This window comes from Nycticebus coucang, chromosome X, assembly GCF_027406575.1.
Source record: "Nycticebus coucang isolate mNycCou1 chromosome X, mNycCou1.pri, whole genome shotgun sequence".
In the NCBI taxonomy this organism is placed as follows: domain Eukaryota; kingdom Metazoa; phylum Chordata; class Mammalia; order Primates; family Lorisidae; genus Nycticebus; species Nycticebus coucang.
Window position 1 is genome coordinate 50,416,113 of NC_069804.1, and position 22,486 is coordinate 50,438,598.

The 22,486-nt window shown below is 38.1% G+C and overlaps 1 pseudogene; it reads left to right on the forward strand.

Annotated features, from left to right (window-relative positions):
• The first annotated feature begins 897 nt into the window (after positions 1-897).
• Positions 898-4,739, forward strand: LOC128576795 (phosphomannomutase 2-like; annotated as a pseudogene).
• The last annotated feature ends 17,747 nt before the right edge of the window (positions 4,740-22,486 follow it).

Below are 22,486 nucleotides of genomic sequence, written 5' to 3' on the forward strand. Positions count from 1 at the left end.
AGTATTATAGACACTTAAATGGATCATTTTAGAAAGTGCAACACAACCTTTAGTCAAAATACTCTGTAGTTGCTTTTCTTTTCTTCATTCTCCACAACTGAAATATAAAAAGCATAACTTTTTTAGTGGATTTCTGCCTTGTAAATCAGTGATACTGTTGATGTTTCTTACTCTGTATATCAAATTGCTTAATAAACATACAATATCCTTTAGGGTTAGCAGTGTGTTGAAAAACTGATCAATACTTACATGCTAAATAAAATCCACCCAATCCAGAAGTTTCCACCAAATCCAGGAATGTTTTTTAAAAGGCTTTTTAAATGGTCAAGGTACATTAAATCTAAAATTGAAAGGTCACTAAGAGGTTCCAAGACACTCAGATTGTCAATGAAGTGTAATTCCCTCTGGAAGATGTGTGGGTGACAGAAAGACATCAGTGCTGATTTTCTGCACAAATATTCTTAGAAATGTGGAGGGCTGTTTTGGGGGGTAGGCCATTTAACATCAGAAATCACAACAGGAAAGCTATAGGTTTATCTGGGCCATAAGCACATTATATATAGCCAGTGTTGAAACATTTAAAATTACTTCCTGTTACTCAAAAAAACAGGATTACAATTTTAATTTCCAGCTTCTCTTGAAGATCTGACCCCCAGTGCCACATTGCCACGTGGTGACAGCTGACAGGAGTTGCTAGTGGCTACATCAGACTCCCTGTGCCAACTTCACTAATCTGTACTCCCTGCCTGGCCCATGGGATTGTGGGTTTGTAAAGCTGGATTAATGTGTGGGAAAATATGGCTATTACATCTCTGGTAATTTGGGAGCTGTCATGTCTGCTGACTGCTCTCATAACTAAGAATGCTTGTTCCTGAGATGCTGGCAGAAACCCGGGTCATGGTGGCACCAGGCCCAGTGTTCTGCCTCTTTGACATGGATGGGACCTTGACAGCCCCACATGAGTGGTTGAAAAATATGATTATGTGTTTCCAGAAAATGGTTTGGAAGCATACAAAGATGGGAAGCTCTTGTGTAAACAGAATATTCAGGGTCACCTGGGTGAAGCTCTAATCCAAGATTTAATCAACTACTGTCTGAGATACATTGCAAAAATTAAACTCCCAGACACAAGCTACTAAAACCTGTGAGATACTGCAAAAGCAGTTCTGAGAGGAAAATTTGTCACTTTAGATGCCTACGTTCAAAAAACAGAAAGAGAGTACATCAACAAACACATAAGCCATCTTATGGAATTGGAAAAAGAACAATCTAAGCCTAAACCCAGCAGAAGAAAAGAAATATCCTAAATTAAATCGGAGATCAATGATACTGAAAACAAAAGAATCATTCAGAAAATTAAGGAAACAGGAGTTCGTTTTTTGAAAAAATGAATAAAATAGATAAAACCTTGGCTAGAATAACTAGAAATAGAAAAGTAAAATCTCTAGTAACCTCAATCAGAAACGATAAAGAGTAAATAATAACCGATGACACAGAGATACAAGAGATAATCCCTGAATACTACCAGGAACTCTATGCCCAGAAATTTCGCAAAGTAAAGGAAATGGATCAATACTTGGAATCACACCCTTTGCCTGACTTAGCCAGGAGGAAACAGAGCTCCTGAACAGACCAATTTCAAGCAGTGAGATCAAAGAAACAATAAAAAAAATCTTCCAACAAAAAAATTCCCTGGTCCAGATGGCTTCGCACCAGAATTCTATCAAACTTTCAAAGAAGAGCTTATTCCTGTACTACAGAAATTATTTCAAAAAATTGAGGGGGAAGGAATATTCCCCAATATGTTCTACGAAGCAAACATCACCCTGATATCAAAATCAGGAAAAGACCCAACTAAAAAGGAGAATTTCAGACCAATTACACTCATGAATATAGATGCAAAAATTATCAACAAAATCCTAGCCAATAAATTACAGATTATCATCAAAAAAGTCATACATCATGATCAAGTAGATTTCACCCCAGGAATGCAAGACTGGTTTAACATATGCAAGTCCATAAATGTTATTCCCCGTATTAACAGAAGCAAAAACAAAGACCATATGATCCTCTCAATAGATCCAGAAAAAGCATTCTATAAAATCCAGCATCCTTTTCTAATTAGAACACTGAAGAGTATAGGCATAGGTGGCACATTTCTGAAACTGACTGAAGCTATCTATGACAAACCCACAGCCAATATTTTACTGAATGGAGTCAAACTGAAAGCTTTTCCTCTTAGAACTGGAACCAAACAAGGCTGTCCTCTGTCACCTTTACTATTCAACATAGAGCTGGAAGTTCTAGCCAATACAATTATGCAAGACAAGGAAATAAAGGGCATCCAAATGGGAGCAGAGGAGGTCAAGCTCTCCCTCTTTGCTGACGATATGATCTTATACTTAGAGAACCCCAAAGCCTCAACCACAAGCCTCCTGGAAGTCATCAAAAAATACAGTAATGTCTCAGGATATAAAATCAATGTCCACTAGTCAGTAGCTTTTGTATATGCCAATAACAGCCAAGATAATAAGCTAATTAAGGACACAACTCCCTTCACCATAGCTTTAAAGAAAATGAAATACCTAGAAATAGACCTAACAAAAGAGGTGAAGGACCTCTATAAAGGAAATTATGAAACCTTAAGAAAGGAAATAGCAGAGGATATTAACAAATCGAAGAACATATCATGCTCATGGCTGGGAAGAACCAACATTGTTAAAATGTCTATACTTCCCAAAGCAAGCTACCAACTCAGTGCCATCCCTATTAAAATACCAACATCGTACTTTCAAGATTTGGAAAAAATGATTCTGTGCTTTGTATGGAACCAGAAAAAATCCCGTATATCTAAGGCAGTTTTTAGTAATAAAAACAAAGCCAGGAGCTTCACCATACCAGATTTTAGGCTGTACTACAAAGCCATAGTGGTCAAAACAGCATGGTACTAGCACAAAAATAGAGACAGACATTTGGAATCAAATAGAAAACCAGGAAATGAAACTAACATCTTACAACCACCTAATCGTCAGTAAACCGAACAAGAACATACACTGGGGGAAAGACTCCCTGTTCAATAAGTGGTGTTGGGAGAACTGGATATCCACATGTAAAAGACTGAAACTGGACCCATACCTTTCTCCACTCACCAAAATTGATTCAAGATGGATAAAGGACTTAAATTTAAGGCATGAAACAATGAAAATCCTCAAAGAAAGCATAGGAAAAAGACTGGAAGATGTCAGCCTAGGGAAAGACTTCATGAAGAAGACTGCAATAGCAATTGCAACAACAACAAAAATAAACAAATGGGACTTAATTAAACTGAAAAGCTTCTGTATAGCTAAGGAGACAACAACCAAAGCAAATAGATGACCTACCCAATGGGAAAGGGTATTTGCATATTTTGAATCAGACAACAGCTTGATAACTAGGATCTATAGAGATTTCAAATTAATCTACATGAAAAAAGCCAACAATCCCATCTATCACTGGGTGAGAGACATGAAGAGAACCTTCTCTAAAGAAGACAGATGAATGGCTAACAAACATATGAAAAAATGCTCATCATCCCTAATTATTGGAGAAATGCAAATCAAAACCACCTTTACATACCATCTAACCCCAGCAAGAATGGCCCACATCACAAAATCTCAAAACTACAGATGCTGGCGCAGATGTGGAGAGAAAAGAACACTTTTATACTGCTGGTGGGACTGCAAACTAATACAACCTTTTTGGAACGAAGTATGGGGAACCCTCAACGAACTCAAGCTAGACCTCCCATTTGATCCTGCAATCCCATTACTGGTCATCTACCCAGAAGGAAAAAAAAATCCTTTTATCATAAGGACACTTGCAATAGACTGTTTATTGCAGCTCAATGTACAATCGCCAAAATGTGGATACAACCTAAATGCCTCCCAACCCAGGAATTAACAAATTGTGTATATGTACACCATGGAATACTAATCAGACATTAAGAAATAGAGACTTTACATCCTTTGTATTAACCTGGATGGAAGTAGAACACATTATTCTTAGTAAAGTATCACAAGAATTGAGAAACACGAATCCTATGTACTCAATTTTGACATGAGGACAATTAATGACATGGTGGGGGGGGTAGGGGAGAGCAGAGAAAGAAGGAGGGAGGAGTGGGGAAAAATGAGCAGAGAGAGGGAAGGAGGGAGGGGATAGGATCTTGGTGTGTGACACACCTGTTGGGGGCAAGACACAATTGTAAGATGGACTTTACCTAACAAATGCAATTAGTGTAACCTGGTTTCTTGTACCCTCGATGAATTCCCAGCAATAAAAAAAAAAAAAATTAAACTTCGGAAGAAGAGGGGTACTTTCATTGAATTCTGCAATTGGATGTTAAACGTGTCCCCTATTGGAAGGAGCTGCAGCCAGGAATAATGCATTGACTTCTATGAACTTGATAGAAAAGAAAACATAAGACAAAAATGTGTAGCTGATCTATAGAGTTTTCAGGAAAAGGCCTCACATTCTCCACAGGAGGCCAGATCAGCTTTGATGTCTTTCCTGATGGATGGTACAAGAGGTATTGCCTGACACACATGGAAAATGATGGTTATAAGACCATTTATTTCTTTGGAGAAAAAACCATGCCAGGTGGCAATGACCACGAGATCTTCACAGACCCAAGAACTGTGGGCTACACTGTGACAGTGCCCAGGGATACACGTAGGATCTGTGAGGAGCTCTTCTTCTGATGGGGCAAGGGAGGATCCTGGTTACTTGTTGGCTGAAGCTGAGAAAAGAAAAGAGGCTCGACGCTCATAGCACAGTGGTTACGGTGCCAGCTACATACACTGAGGATGGTGGATTTGAACCCAGCCTGGGCCAGCTAAACAATGACAACTACAAGAAAAAAATAGCCAGGCGTTGTGGTGGGCACCTGTAGTCACAACTACTTGGGAGGCTGAGGCAAGAGAATCGCTTAAGACCAAGAGTTAGAAGTTGCTGTGAAAGAAATAGCTGAAATTTTTAAGAGATGGAAAAACATATCATGCTCATGGCTGGGAAGGATCAACATTGTTAAAACGTCCATACTACCCAAAGCAATATACAATTTTAATGCAATCCCTATTAAAGCTCCACTGTCATACTTTAAAGATCTTGAAAAAATAATACTTCATTTTATAAGGAATCAGAAAAAACCTCGAATAGCTAAGACATTACTCAGAAATAAAAGCAAAGCAGGAGGAATCATGCTACCGGACCTCAGACTACACACTAAATTGACAGTGATCAAAACAGCATAGTACTGGCACAAAAACAGAGAGGTAGATGTATGGAACAGAATAGAGAACCAAGAGATGAACCAAGCTACTTACCATTATTTGATCTTTGACAAGCCAATTAAAAACATTCAGTGAGGAAAAGATTCCCTATTTAATAAATGGTGCTGGGTGAACTGACTGGTGACCTGTAGAAGACTGAAACTGGACATACACCTTTCACCATTAACTAAGATAGACTCTCACTGGATTAAAGATTTAAACATAAGACATGAAACTATAAAAATACTAGAAGAAAGTGCAGGGAAAACCTTTGAAGAAATCAATCTGGGCAAATATTTTATGAGGAGGAACCACCAGGCCATTGAAGCAGCTTCAAAAATACACTACTGGGACCTGTTCAAACTAAAAAACTTCTGCACAGCCAAGAACACAGTAAGTAAAGCAAGCAGACAGCCCTCAGAATGGGAGAAGATATTTGCAAGTTATGTCTCCGACAAAGGTTTAATAACTAGAATCCACAGAGAACGTATTGGCAAGAAAAGAAAAAGTGATCCCATCTCAGGGTGGGCAAGGGACTTGAAGAGAAACTACTCTGAAGAAGACAGGCACACAGCCTACAGACATATGAAAAAATGCTCATCATCCTTAATCTTCAGAGAAATGCAAATCAAAACCACTTTGAGATATCATCTAACTCCAGTAAGATTAGCCTATATCACAAAATCCAAGACCAGAGATGTTGGCATGGATATGGAGAAAAGGGAACATTTCTACACTGCTGGTGGGAATGCAAATTAATACATTCCTTTTGGAAAGATGTTTGGAGAACACTTAGAGATCTAAAAATAGATCTGCCACTCAATCCTATAATTCCTCTACTAGGTATATACCCAGAAGACCAAAAATCACATTATAACAAAGATATTTGTACCAGAATGTTTACTGCAGCCCAATGCATAATTGCTAAGTCATGGAAAAAGCCCAAGTGCCCATCAATCTACGAATGGATTAATAAATTGTGGTACATGTGCACCATGGAATATTATGCAGCCTTAAAGAGAGATGGAGACTTTACCTCTTTCATGTTTACATGGATGGAGCTAGAACATATTCTTCTTAGTAAAGTATCTCAAGAATGGAAGAAAAAGTATCCAATGCACTCAGCCCTACTATGAACTGATTTATGGCTTTCACATGAAAGCTATAACCAGTTATAACCTAAGAATATGGGGAAGGGGGAGAGGGTGGGGAGGGGGGAGGATGGGCAGAGGGAGGGTGATTGGTGGGATCCCACCTACGGTGCATCTTACAAGGGTACATGCAAAACTTACTAAATGTAGAATATAAATGTCTTAACACAATAACTAAGAAAATGCCAGGAAAGCTATGTTAACCAGTGTGATGAAAATATGTCAAATGGTATATAAAACCAGTGTATGGTGCCCCATGATCGCTTTAATGTACACAGCTATTATTCAATAATAATTTTTAAAAAGGAGTTGCTGTGAGCTGTGACGCCAGAACACTCTACTGAGGGCAACATAGTAGGATTCTGTCTCAAAAAATAATAATAATAACAATAAAAAAAAATCGGAGTCATTAAAATAAACAAAACTTCCTCCACAAAAAAAAAAGAATGCTTGTTTGTCTTGGGAAAATTCCAAGAGTGTTTTAGTGAGATTGAAAAACTTAAGAAGCCTTGTTGCTAGGGAGGGGATGCTGAATAAAACTATGAGTAGGTAATAGTCTCTACAGGTCTTTCATCCTCTGCTTTTTTTGAAGCCAAAACTGGCTGCCAGACAACATATGAAGCAGATGAAGTTATTCTTTATTATTTTCACTCTCCCCTTTTATCGCCTTAGAGGAATTCACCTGTAACCAATCAAATACACTGTCCACTAACATGATGTCACTCTCAGCCCTTTAATGCCTTCTCATCATGTTAGATTAAAATCTTAAGTCCATACCATGGTCAATAAGTCTACATGAGAGGGCCCCAATCTACCTTTTCATATTCAGCCACTATCATTCTCTCCCTCCATCACTGTGTTCTAGCCACACTGGCATTCTTGCTGTTTTCCAAACAGACAAAACAGGATCCTATTTGAGGGCCTTTGCCCTTCCTATTTTCCAAGTCTGAAAAGTGCTTCCCATAAGAAGCAATGTGGCTGGCTTTCTTTCTGCTAAAATGTTCTCTTTCCAGAATAGCATTCCCTGACAACCAGTATCAATGGCCCATTTGCCCATCACAGTCTGTCCCTCTCTGTTTCCTTGTCTTGCTTTATTTTCATATCCTTTATCACTAATCTAACACTCTATAGGAAGTCCTTGCTTTGCATGATAGTAGGAGAGCATAAAAATGACTGTGCAAGCCAAAACCATGTAAATTAAATGTTCTTCATAATCAGTGATGAAAATAATGATTGCTCCATAAATGACCATTACTTTTTCTCAAAACATTAAAAGCTCTTTACTGTCAGTTATAAATGTATTGTAAATTGAAAAAAATATAAAATGAATATTTATTTACCACATTGTAATTTAAAACATTAGAAATGTTGAAAAGGAGTAGGGTGCCGGCCCCATATGCTGGAGGTGGTGGGTTCAAACCCAGCCCTGGCCAAAAACAGAAGAAAAAAAAAAAAAAAGACATGTTGAGATTAAAATGCTTTATTTTTTTTTTTTTTTTGGTAAGAGCTTATGAATTGAATGGGCATATCTCAAAAGGAGATATAGAAGTGGTGAATAAATCCATGAAAAGATACTCAACATCACTAACAATTAGGGAAATATAAATAAAAACCACAATGAAACATTACCTCAAATCCAATAGGATGGCCATAATAGAAAAAAAAAAGAGTATTAAATGTTGTCAAGAATATGAAGAAATTGGAACCCTTGAGCATTGCTGCTGGGATGTAAAATGGTGGTGCCACTGTGACAAATAGTATTACAGTTTCTCAAAAATTTAAACAGAAATATCATGTAATCCAACAATTCCACTTCTAGGTATCTGCTCAAAAGCAGGAACTTGAACAGACATTTACCCATCAAAATTCATATCAGCATTATTTACAATAGACAAAATGTGGGAAAAATGGAAATGGATAAACAAAATAGAATATTGTATAGTCTTAAAAAGAAATGAAATTCTAATGCATGGGTGAACCTTAAAGTTATTATGCTAAGTGATATAAGACAAATACTGTATGATTTCCCTTATATGATTATACTGAGATGAGAATAGTCAAATTCATAAAGACAGAAAGTAAAATATATACTACCAGTAGCTAAGAGGAGAGAGAAAGTGGAGTTAGTTTTTAAGGGATACAGAGTTTGTTTGGGATGATGAAAAAGTTCTGAATATTGGTGGTGGTGATCATTGCACAACAATGAGGATACACTTAATGCCACTGAAGAGTACATTTACAAATGGTTAAAATGGTAAAACTTATGTTTTGTATGTTTTTCTACAACTAAAAATGACCAATAAGTAGTTTGAGCAATGCCTTCTTCCTTCTCTTCATAGAACTTACAATGCAGAGAGAACATTTTTTATATTTCTTGGTAAATAATCCTCATTTCTAAGTTTGGATAAGCTTCCAACATTTTGCCCTTTGTGTCTTCAATATCTTGAAATATCTCTGAGATTTCCTTTAATGTGAAGTTTTTCACCAGTTCCTTCCTTCTGAGACATACTCATCCTTTTTTATCACAATCATGTTCTTTATTTATATTTTAAGTTTAACTTTGCTAAGTTTCTCTGGTTGCATATTGAGAGTCTCTCAAACAGCAGCAGTGTGTCCATATGCCAATGGTCAACTATTTCTTCTATAACTCCACTTACCTATGATAAGATATCCACAAAGTTACTTGCGTGGTACCTGCCATATTGCTGACATACTACTTGCTCTTACTTTCTGCCATGATACTTGAATGTGTACAATTATATGTCTTATGTCATATTTCTTTCAATTTTCAGCTATAAATGGTATAGTCTCCAGTTATAGCATTGATACTCTATCTGAAAGTCCATCTAATAGGCTTCAAATGTTGAAATAACTCTATGGTCCATTGTATGAATTAATGAAGTTGTGTTTTGGGATAAAAGGCAAATTTTCACATTTCCATTAAAGAGAATCAGGGTGACCTGGAGTATTATCCAAGAGTAATAGTGCCCAAAAAGTTAAATTAAAGCATCTATGATAGACATACTCTTATTTCACAATGTGAATGTTACTTTTTTTGTATTATTATTATTATTATTATTGCTCAATATTTCATTGCAGCAATTGTCTGATTTCTTTTCTGAATGATTGATCTTTGTTCATTCTTTATGAGGTTTTTGTTTCTAGTCCTTATCCTAAACATTGTTATTGTTATTTAATTTTAAGCCTTTTTAATTTTGTGAAGGCAAAAAATGGAAACCAAATAAACACACATATATGTGTAAAAAAAATTTAAATTATTTTGCCTGTAGTCTCTAACACTGGGAGACAAGGAAGCAACAGAACTACAGGTACTGCTGTCCTTGTGTGAACTGAGTAACAGATGTACAGTGACTAATCATTGAATGACTTGGCAACAAGTGATATGATTGGTCACTGATCATGATGTGAACTTGTCATTTACATAACAATTTATGGATGGGAGAACTAGCAGAGAAATTTATTCTTCATGTAGTTGCCCACAATTAATACATGATGGTGAGTAAAATTTAAACAGTATTGTTAGGGCCTGGTGTTAACCAAACCAAATTCATGCTTACCCAAACAATGCAAAGCAAGAACTGTTGTTTTATATATTTCCTTGCTTTTTAGGTTTTCCCTACTGGAATGTAGGCTATATGGGATGAAGACAGGCAATCTTGTTTAAAGTTATATGCCTAGAACAAAACCTAATACATAGTAGGGGCTCAACAAGCACTTGTTGAAAAGAAGAAAGGGGAAAAAAAAAAGAATCAAAGAAAAGGAGGAAGGGGAGAGAAGGATGTAAATATCATCTGGTTAGATCAACCATCATGTAAAAACGGTGACAAGAGAAATACAATCACTTTTTCAAAGGCACTGAGTTCTTCAAGGCTTCTTATTTGGGATATAAAATGGACTCCCCTAACCCACATAGTCCCTCTTATTGAGTGTGCACTTTCTTGCTCTCTTTCTCTCCAGTCATTTTTGAGGTTATGCACTCACATGAAGATGTGAGTAAAAACATTGTAGGGACCTTAATTGTTTGATGTTTCAGGAAGTATTAGAGCTTTACCCTAGAAGGCCACAGTTCTCTGCTTGTGGGTGATATTAGGACCTTCCCAAACTCCCTAGTATCAGACCACAGAGGCTAACTCTTAGTCTATGTCAAACTATTCTCATTTTCTTTCTTAAATGTCCTTCTGTGGTACTATGATCAGAGAGTACAGGACGCCAGGGTTTTTCTCAGAGTAGCACACTCCCCTGAATTTGGGTTTCTAATTTACTCTTGGGGTTCCAATGTCCCAGAACAGATGGGGCAGCTGGGCCAACTTGGAAGAGAAAAGACTGACTTCAGATGAAAAACATCTATTTCTGTGGCTAAGAACTTAGTCAGCTACCTGGTTTGGGATGTACTATCTGTCAGTAAGTAGATCTGGAGGAAATATCACTCATTCTGGCTAGAATAATGGTTTTTAGTACATTTTTTACTCATGAAATTCAAAAAGAACAGGGTGCCAGTTTAACCTTGTGGTTGAGGTTATGAATTAGAACAGAAGTTTAAATTACTCAGAGAGGCCATTCCTTTAGTCAGAGTTTCAGAACATTCCAGACTCCTGTGTCAATTAAAACATACTGAACTTCAATAAAATACCAAAAAGCAAGCAGTGGTCTGTTTGGAGAGTTCTCTTTTTTCCCCCTACCATTTCCCTTGTGCTCTCCCTCCCTCTTTTCTTCTTACCATCATTTCTTTCTTAAGAATAAAATCACTTAATTAATGAAATAAATTAATGAAATGACCTTAGCAGATCTAAAGCTTCTAAATCCAAGCTCTATGTCAACAATTTATTGTATGATTTATTTCATTGTAAGACACTTTGCTTTTTTCCTTTCCTTTTCTATCTTATTCCCTCTCTCTTACACTCTGAGAATACCCTTTGATCTCCCACACAAATGGCTTGATCCTGAGAGTGAGCTTGACTATCTTAAGGGAGAGGTGTAAGGGGTCAGTGGTGCCTGAAGCTTGTCTTGTAAGATGCTCTTGTGGAAGGTTTGGTGAAAAGAATTAGTTGGCCAGAATTAGTCTTGGGTTTGGTATATTTTCAATATCTGTGGTTTTCCTGATTGTCATTAGCATACATATTTGAGAGTCAACAACTTAAAGAATTTGAAAAACATACTGACTGAAGATTTTTGTCACAGATACTCCATTTCAACTGGCATCTTCCACTCTTTCAAAGTTCTCTCGGGGAGGGGGCAAGATAGCTGACTGGAAGCAGCCTCTGACAAAAGCTCCTGTCCGGAGAGAAGGATAACATCCAGAAAGTACCCAATTAAGCTGAAGACTGGGAGCTGAGCTGAGAGAGAAATGACATAACTGCAGGCCACCTCTGCTGAGACAAGCTGTGACTCCAACAAAGCAATTTTCAACTAAGACTTCACCAGAGTCACTGATCCACCAAGATCGGACAAGAACCAGCTGAATACAAGACAGAGCCACCTAACCCCACCATACCAAGCAGGTTTCCTCAGCCTCAGACTGTAATACTATATAGGTCCTTTGCAAAGCTAAAGGAGAAAAAGCTGCAGTCATTAGTCCCAGATCCTTAACAAAGGGCTGGTTAACCACAACTCCAGGAAACCCCAATCCAATCTCATCTTACCTGACCACCTAGCCTACAGTGAAAAACAATTATGAGGTGGAATCAGCAGGAAAACTCTGGCAACATGAATAATCAGAGTAGATCAACTACCGTAAGAAACAATAAAGCAGACACAGCACAAGATCCCATTCACAAACAAATGGCTGAGATGGAAATCGAGTTCAGAGTCTGGAGAGCAAATAAGATCAACAGAATGGAGGAAATGATGGAATTAGAATTCAAAGCAAAAATTCAAAAGATGTCTCAAGAATTCAATAAATTTAAAGACAAAATGACCAAAGATTTTGGCACATTGAAGCAAGATTTTGCAGCCCTCAGAGATCTAAAAAATACAGTAGAATCCCTCAGTAACAGAATGGAGCAGGCAGAAGAAAGGATCTCTGACATTGAAGACAAAGATTTTGAATGCTCCCAAATGCTGAAAAAGGACAAAAAAAGTGGAGAACAAGAATGGATAATTCTTTCAGAGAGTTTTGGGATAATTCAAAGAGATTTAATATTCGCCTTATAGGAATACCTGAAAGTGATGAGCTTGCTGCAAAGAATACAGATGCTTTGCTTCATGAAATAATTAAAAGGAACTTTCCAGACAAACAAAGAGATTCTGAAATTCAGACAGCAGGCAGGTTTAGAACACTGGCAAGACTCAATCCAAATAAAAATTCTTATAGAAACATTATAATTAACTTCGCTAAAGTTAATATGAAAGAGAAAATTCTGAAAGTAGCCAGACTTAAGAAAACCTTAACATACAAGGGGAAGAACGTTAGAATGACTGCAGATCTTTCTGCTGAAACCTTTTAAGCTAGAAGAGGGTGGTCATCGAACTTTAATCTCCTTAAACAAAGTAACTTTTGACCCAGAATCCTGTACCCAGCTAAACTGAGTTTCATCTATGATGAAGAAATTAAATACTTTAATGACATTCACATGTTGAAGAAATTTGCCATAACTAAACCAGCTCTTCAGAATATTCTCAGACCTATCTTCCATAATGAACAACACAATCCTCCACAACCAAAGTAAACTCACTCAGAAATATTCAATCAAATTCAAATTCCCATAGTGGCAAAAGGATTAAAAATGTCCACTGTACTTCCAAAAAATTTGATACCCAAAACTCTATCTGGCTTGTCATTACTCTCAATTAATGTGAATGGCTTAAATTGCCCTCTAAAGAGATACGGGTTGGCTGACTGGATACAAAAACTCAGGGCAGACATCTGCTGCATTCAAGAATCTCACCTTACCTTAAAAGATAAACATAGACTCAGGGTGAAGGGATGGTCATCTATAATTCAGCCAAATGGAAATCAGAAAAAAGGGAGTGTCACAATTTTATTCGCAGATACAATAGGCTTTAAACCAATTAAAGTAAGAAAAGATAATGATGGTCACTTCTTATTTGTTAAGGGCAACAATCAACATGATGAGATTTCAATTATCAACATTTGTGCACCCAATCAGAATGAACCTCAATTTATAAGAGAAACTCTAACTGACATGAGCAACTTGATTTCCCCCAGCACCATAAGTGTTCGAGACTTTAACATTCCTCTGGCAGTGTTGGAGTGTTGGATAGATACACAAAACAGAAGCTAAGCAAAGAAATTTTAGAACTAAACTTAACCATTCAACATTTACATCTAATAGACATCTACAGAACATTCCATCCTAATAAAACTGAATACACATTCTTCTCATCAGCCCATGGATCATCCTCCAAAATTGATTGCATCTTAGGTCACAAGTCTAACCTCACCAAATTTAAAAGAATAGAAATCATTCCTTGTATTTTCTCAGACCATTATGGAATAAAAGGTAAACTCAGTAACAACAGGAATCTCCACACACATACGAAAAGATGGAAACTAAATAACCTCACGCTGAAAAATAGCAGGGTCATAGAAGAGATTAAGCAGGAAATTACCAAATTTTTGGAACAAAACAATAATGAAGAAATGAACTATCAGGACATCTGGGATACAGCAAAGGTAGTCCTAAGAGGAAAATTTATAGGGTTTGAGCCTTCCTCAAGAGAATGGAAAGAGAGGAAGTCAATAACATAATGGGACATCTCATGCAAGTGGGAAAAAGAAGAACTTTACAACCCTAAACCCAGCAGAAGAAAAGAAATAACTAAAATTAGAGCAGAACGAAATGAAATTGAAAACAAAAGAATCACACAACAGATCAACCAATCAGAGTTGCTTTTTTGAAAAAGTCAATAAAATAGATAAAGTATGGCTAACCCAGCCAGAAGTAGAAGAGTAAAATTACTAATTTCATCAATCAGAAATGATAAAGGACAAATAACAACAGACTCCTCAGAAATTCAAAAAATCCTTAATGAATACTACATTAAACTCTACTCTCAGAAGTATGAAAATTGAAGGAAATAGATTAATACTTGGAAACATGCCACCCTCCGAGACTTAGCCAAAAAGAAGTGGAAATGTTGAACAAGCCTATAACAAGCTCTCAAATAGCATCAACTAAAACAAATCTCCCCCAAAAAGAAAAGCCTGGGACCACATGGCTTCACATCAGAATTCTACCAAATCTTTAAACAGGAAATAGTACCTATATTACTTAAACTTTTCCAAAACATAGAACAACAAGGAGTATTTCCCAACACATTCTATGAAGCAAATACCACCCTGTTACCCATACCAGGAAAAGACCCAACAAAAAAAGAAAATTATAGACCAATATCTCTAATGAATATTGATGCAAAAATATTCAATAAGATCCTAGCAAACAGAATCCAACAATACATCAAACAAATTACACACTACGACCAGGTGGGTTTCATCCCAGGATCCCAAGGATGGTTCAATATACATAAATCCATAAATATAATACATCACATAAACAAATTAAAAAACAAAGACCATATGATTCTCTCAATTGATGCAGAAAAAGCTTTTGACAATATCCAGCATCCTTTCTTGATCAGAACACGTAAGAAAACAGGTATAGAAGGAACATTTTTTAAACTGATAGAGGCCATCTACAGCAAACCCACAGCCAATATCATAGTGAATGGAGTAATATTGAAATCATTTCCACTCAGATCAGGAACCAGGCAAGGATGCCCACTGTCTCCACTGCTTTTTAACATTGTAATGGAAGTCTCAGCCACTGAAATAAGGCAAGAGAAGACAATCAAGGGGATCCAAATAGGACCAGAGGAGTCCTATAGTGACCAGACTGTCACTCTTCACAGACGATATGATTATATATCTGGAAAATCCCAGGAAATCAACTACAAAACTCCTAGAAGTGATCAAGGAATATAGTAATAACTCAGGATACAAAATTAACACTCATAAATCTGTAGCCTTTATATACACCAACAATAGTCAAAGGGAAAAATCAAGGACTCTATTCCCTTTACAATAGTCCCAAAAGATGAAATATCTGGGAGTGTATCTAACTAAGGACGTGAAAGATCTCTATAAAGAGTATTATGAAACTCTGAGAAAAGAAATAGCTGAAGATGTTAACAAATGGAAAAATATACCATGCTCATGGCTGGGAAGAATCAACATTGTTAAAATGTCTATACTACCTAGTGCAATCTACAGATTCAATGCGATCCCTATTAAAACATCTCTGTCATATTTTAAAGACCTGGAAAAACGGGTACTTTATTTTATATGGAAACAGAAATTTTGATCTCTTCTGACCCTATGCGGATACCCTTGATTACCTTTTCTTCCCTAAATGCAGTGGCTAAAATTTCCATTACAATGTTAAAGAGCAGTGGAGACAATAAGCAGCCTTGTCTGGTTCCTGATCTGAGTGGAAATGATTTCAATTTAACTCCATTCAATATGATATTCTCCGTGGGTTTGCTGTAGGTGGCCTCTATCAGTTTAAGAAATGTCCCTTCTATACCAATTTTCTTAAGGGTTCTCATCATGAAGGGATGCTGGATATTATCAAAAGCTTTTTATACATCAATTGAGAGAATCATATGGTCTTTGTTTTTTAATTTGTTTATGTGCTGAATTATACTTTTAGAGTTATGGGTACTGAACCAGCCTTGAGACTCTGGGATAAAACTGACTTGGTGGAGGAGACAAGATGGCTGACTGAAGCCAGCTTTCCACAGAGGCTCCCGTCCAGTAGGAGAGTTAAAGGACAAAAATTCAGCAAGTAACCTGGTGGATTTGAGCTGCACTAAGAGAGAAGGTTGCAGAACGCACGTCAACCCTGCTGAGGCGAGCTGAGACCACAAGGATACAAACAAAAGGTACAAAATCTACCACCAAGCGGACGGAAGTCCCCTCCCCCAGGAGAATGGCTCAGAGTGCCCCCACAAACAATCAGGCAGCGTTCAAAGGTCCTCCCACTACACTCCACAGGAGAGACCCTCTAAAAACTGGACCTACCCCCCCTACTAGGGTGCCACGGCATCCTCCTGCCAGGCATAAAACTGTATAAACTGTACATAGTCTCTACCTGGAATTCTGAGCTCCCAGCACTCCCTTCACCCACATTGAGGTCTGGAGGCCAGTCCCGGTCAGCAGAGAGGGGACCACACTGGAGTGGCAGTTCCCTGAGGCACAGTGTGACAGCCATCTTTTGGTGACAATATGGCCAGGCATAAAACTGTAAAGCTGTGTGTGTTCTCTGCCCGCAACCCCAGGCTCCCAGTGCTTCCCACGCTCCCCTCTGCTCTCGCTCCAAGGTCTGGAGGCCTGTCCCCCAGGGGTCCAGACCCTAGGGCGATTGCTCGAGGGGTGTAGACAGTGCTGGGCTGCGGCCGGTCGGTGCAGACTCTGGGGTACGGGAGTGGAGAGAGGATGGTTGGCCAGAAGGGAGCTACACCGGAGCAGCGGTTGCCTGAGCCATAAAACAGCAGCCCTCTTTTGCTAGCAATACGGCTCATGACCGAATATTCTGAAGCCATACCCCCTGTCTCCCTGGGCAACCAGAGACTCTGAGTATAGGATTTGCCTGACGCAACTCCAACTTGCAAACCGGGGAAACTGCCAGGGCGGGGCTAACCCAGAGGTCCGCTTTACTAAACCTAAGATACACCTGGCCCTCAGGGGATCGTCAGCCTATAGACAATACAAGAACAAAGACAAGCTGATTTGGAACTCAATTCAGCTTCTCTTCTGGAGGGGAAGGGCAGAGTTGTTCTGTTCTGTTCTGTCAGTAACATTAATCAGGGGCGACACTGGACCTGAGTAAAAACCCCCAAACCTTCATCAAGCACCCGAGGTTGTCAGGCCTCACCTCCTCCTGCTAGAGAGAGGCAGAGCACAGCGGCCTGGCAGACTTCCTTGTGATTCGGGCAGGTGCAAACTCCTGGAGTACCGATAAACTACAGGCATCTGGGTCAGACAACAGCAAGGCTATCAGTGACTGGGTGTGACAGTCGCACAAGGTGGGGAAGGAGGCAGCAACAGTCCCAGACTGATCTATTGGCTAGGTGGCTCCTCCTGACTCCACGCAGCACTGGAGCAAGCCACACCAGTGTAGTCACCAGACCCCTGTGATCCAGTTCCCAGAGACCTCTTAAGCTCTCTCACCCGAGACAGGTGAAGACTGAGACAACTGATTTGGACTTTTTGAACTGAACCAATCACCTGAGGACAAATCAGGAGGTGCCCTGTGTGCAGGGTGGTAGGAAGGTAAGATATTTCTTTTCCAATTGTTTGCCAGTGGGGGGTGGGGTGACTTAATTGCTGATATTTCTCCACAGCTGAGACTTCAATCCAGAGTATCTGTTTCACTATGGTGGAACAGAAACCAGCTGAAAACAAGACAGAACCACTTAGCCCCACCACACCAGACAGGGCCCCAGTTACTCAGGCCACAACACTGTACAGGCCCTTGACAAAGCCCCAGGGGAAAAAATCAAAGGGAGTAAAACAACCACGGGGCGGAATCAGTGGAAAAACTCTGGTAACATGAATAACCAGAATAGATCAACCCCCCCAAGAAAAGATATGGAAGATGTAACTGAAGATCCCATTAATAAAAAAATGGCTGAGATGTCAGAAATCGAATTCAGAATTTGAATTGCAGACAAGATTGACAAAGTGGAATTAGGAATTCGAGGAGAAATTCAAAAGTTGTCTCAAGAATTTAACGACTTTAAAGACAAAACCACCAAAGACTTAGACACACTGAAGCAAGAATTTGCAGCCCTCAAAGACATGAAAAATACAGTAGAATCCCTCAGCAACAGAATGGAGCAAGCAGAAGAAAGGATTTCTGACATTAAAGATAAAGTCTTTGAACACTCCAAAACTATCAAAGAGGAAGAGAAATGGAGAGGAAATATGGATCAGTCTCTCTGAGAGCTCTGGGATAATTTGAAGAAGGCAAATATCTGAATCATTGGAACTCCAGAAACAGATGAAGTGGACTCGCTGAACACAGAGGCCCTTCTGCATGAAATTATAAAAGAGAATTTTCCAGACATGCCTAGAGATTCTGAAATTCAGATAGCGGACAGCTTCAGAAACCCAGCATGACTCAACTCCAATAAGACATCCCCCAGCCATATCATAATTAACTTTACTAAAGTTAATATGAAGGAGAAAATCCTCAAAGCTGCCAGGAGAAAGAAAACCATTACCTTCAAAGGGAAGAATATTAGAATGACTGCAGATCTCTCTGCTGAAACTTTTCAAGCCAGAAGAGGGTGGTCACCGACTTTTAATCTCCTAAAGCAAAATAACTTTCAACCCCGGATTTTCTATCCAGCTAAACTGAATTTCATTTATGATGGAGAAATTAAATACTTTAATGACATTCATATGTTGAAGAAATTTTCCACAACCAAACCAGCTCTTCAGGATATTCTCAGACCTATTGTCCATAATGACCAACCCAATCCTATACCACAAAAGTAAACTCACTCAGAAACTTTGGATCAAACTCCAATTTCCACACTGGCGAAAGGATTAAAAATGTCCACTGAAGTTTTGAAAAACTCGATACCGAAAACTTCACCAGACTTATCAGTATTCTACATTAATGTGAACGGCTTAAACTGTCCTCTAAAGAGGCATAGGTTAGCTGACTGGATACAAAAACTCAGGCCAGATATTTGTTGCATACAAGAGCCACATCTTAACTTAAAAGACAAATACAGACTCAGGGTGAAAGAATGGTCGTCCATATTTCAGGCAAATGGTAATCAGAAAAAAGAAGGTGTTGCAATTTTATTTGCAGATACAGTAGGCTTTAAACCAACAAAAGTAAGCAAGGACAAGAATGGTCACTTCATATTTGTTAAGGGTAATACTCAATATGATGAGATTTCAATTATTAATATCTATGCACCCAACCAGAATGCACCTCAAGTTACAAGAGAAACTCTAACAGACATGAGCAACTTGATTTCCTCCAGCTCCATAATAGTGGGAGATTTCAACACTCATTTGGCAGTGTTGGATCGATCCTCCAACAAAAGCTGAGCAAAGAAATCTTAAATTTAAACCTAACCATCCAACATTTGGATTTAGCAGACATCTACAGAACATTTCATCCCAACAAAACTGAATACACATACTTCTCATCAGCCCATGGAACTTACTCCAAAATCGATCACATCTTAGGTCACAAGTCTAACCTCAGTAAATTTAAAGGAATAGAAATTATTCCATGCATCTTCTCGGACCACCATGGAATAAAACTTGAGCTGAGTAACAACAGGAATCTGCATACTCATACAAAAACTTGGAAGTTAAATAACCTTATGCTGAATGATAGCTGGGTCAGAGACGAGATTAAGAAAGAAATCGCCAACTTTTTGGAACAAAACAACAATGAAGGCATGAACTATCAGAACCTCTGGGACACTGCAAAGGCAGTTCTAAGAGGGAAATTTATAGTACTTCAAGCCTTCCTCAAGAGAACGGAAAGAGAGGAAGTTAACAACTTATGGGGAACTCTTAAACAACTGGAAACGGAAGAACATTCCAACCCCAAACCCAGTTGAAGAAAAGAAATAACCAAAATTAGAGAAGAATTAAATGAAATTGAAAACAAAAGAATAATATAAGAGATCAATAAATCAAAAGGTTGGTTTTTCGAAAAGGTCAATAAAATAGATAAACCTTTGGCCAAACTAATCAGGAAAAAAAAAAGAGTAAAATCTCTTATCTCATCAATCAGAAATGACGAAATAACAACAGACCCCTCAGAAATCCAAAAACTCCTTAATGAATACTACAAGAAACTGTATTCTCAGAAATATGAAAATCTGAAGGAAATTGACCGATATTTGGAAGCACGTAACCTTCCAAGACTTAACCAGAATCAAGTGGAAATGTTCAACAGGCCAATAACAAGTTTGGAAATAGCATCAACCATACAAAACCACCCTAAAAAGAAAAGCCCGGGACCAGATTGTTTCATGTCAGAATTCTACGAAAGTTTTAAAGCGGAATTAGTACCTATATTACTCAACCTGTTCCAAAAGGTAGAAAAAGAAAGAAGACTACCTAACACATTCTATGAAGCAAACATCACCCTGATCCCCAAACCAGGAAAAGACCCAACAACAAAAGAAAATTATAGACCGATATCACTAATGAATATAGATGCAAAAATACTCAACAAGATTCTAACAAACAGAATCCAGCAACACATTAAATATATTATACATCATGACCAAGTCGGTTTTATCCCAGGGTCTCAAGGCTGGTTCAATATACCTAAATCTATAAATGTAATCCAGCACATAAACAAATTAAACAACAAAGACCATATGATTCTCTCAATCGATGCAGAAAAAGCTTTTGATAATATCCAGCATCCCTTCATGATCAGAACACTTAAAAAAATCAGTATAGACGGGACATTTCTTAAACTGATAGAGACCATCTACAGCAAACCCACAGCCAATATCATATTGAATGGAGTTAAACTGGAATCATTTCCACTCAGATCAGGAACGAGACAAAGCTGCCCATTGTCTCCATTGCTTTTTAAAATTGTAATGGAAGTTTTACCCACCTCAATTAGGGAAGAAAAGGCGATCAAGGGTATCCATACAGGGTCAGAAGAGATCAAACTTTCGCTCTTCCAGATGATACAATAGTATATCTGGAAAACACTAGGGACACTATTACAAAACACTTAGAAGTGACCAAGGAATACAGCAGTGTCTCAGGTTACAAAATCAACATTCATAAATTGGTAGCCTTTATATATACCAACAATAGTCAAGTTGAAAAAACCATTAAGGACTCTATCCCTTTCACAGTAGTACCAAAGAAGATGAAATATTTGGGAATTTATCTAACAAAGACGTGAAAGATCTCTATAAAGAGAACTATGAAACTCTAAGAAAAGAAATAGCTAAAAATATTAACAAATGGAAAAACATGCCATGCTCATGGCTGGGAAGAATCAACATTGTTAAAATATCCATACTACCCAAAGCAATATAAAATTTCAATGCAATCCCTATTAAAGCTCCACTGTCATACTTTAAAGATCTTGAAAAAACAATTCTTCGTTTTATATGGAATCAGAAAAAATCTCGAATAGCCAAGACATTACTCAGAAATAAAAACAAAGCAGGAGGAATTACGCTACCAGACCTCAGACTATACTACAAATCAATAGTAATCAAAACAGCATGGTACTGGCACAAAAACAGAGAAGTAGATGTCTGGAACAGAATAGAGAACCAAGAGATGAATCCAGCTACTTACGGTTATTTAATCTTTGACAAGCCAATTAAAAACATTAAGTGGGGAAAAGATTCCCTATTTAACAAATGGTGCTGGGTGAACGGGCTGGCAACCTGTAGAAGACTAAAACTGGACCCATACCTTTCACCATTAACTAAGATAGACTCTCACTGGATCAAAGATTTAAACTTAAGACATGAAACTATAAAAATACTAGAGGAGAGTGCAGGGAAAACCCTTGAAGAAATCGGTCTGGGCCAGTATTTTATGAGGAGGACCCCGTGGGCAACTGAAGCAGCTTCAAAAATACACTACTGGGACTTGATTAAACTAAAAACTTCTGCCCAGCCAAGAACACAGTAAGTAAAGCAAGTAAACAGCCCTCAGAATGGGAGAAGATATTTGCAGGTTATGTCTCCAACAAAGGTTTAATAACCAGAATCCACAGAGAATTCAAACGCATTAGCAAGAATAGAACAAAGGATCCCATCGCAGGCTGGGCAAGGGATTAGAAGAGAAACTTCCCTGAAGAAGACAGGCGCATGGCCTTCAGACATATGAAAAAGTGCTCATCGTCTTTAATCATCAGAGAAATGCAAATCAAAACTACTTTGAGATACCATCTAACTCCAGTGAGACTAGCCTATATCACAAAATCCCAAGACCAGAGATGTTGGTGCGGATGAGGAGAA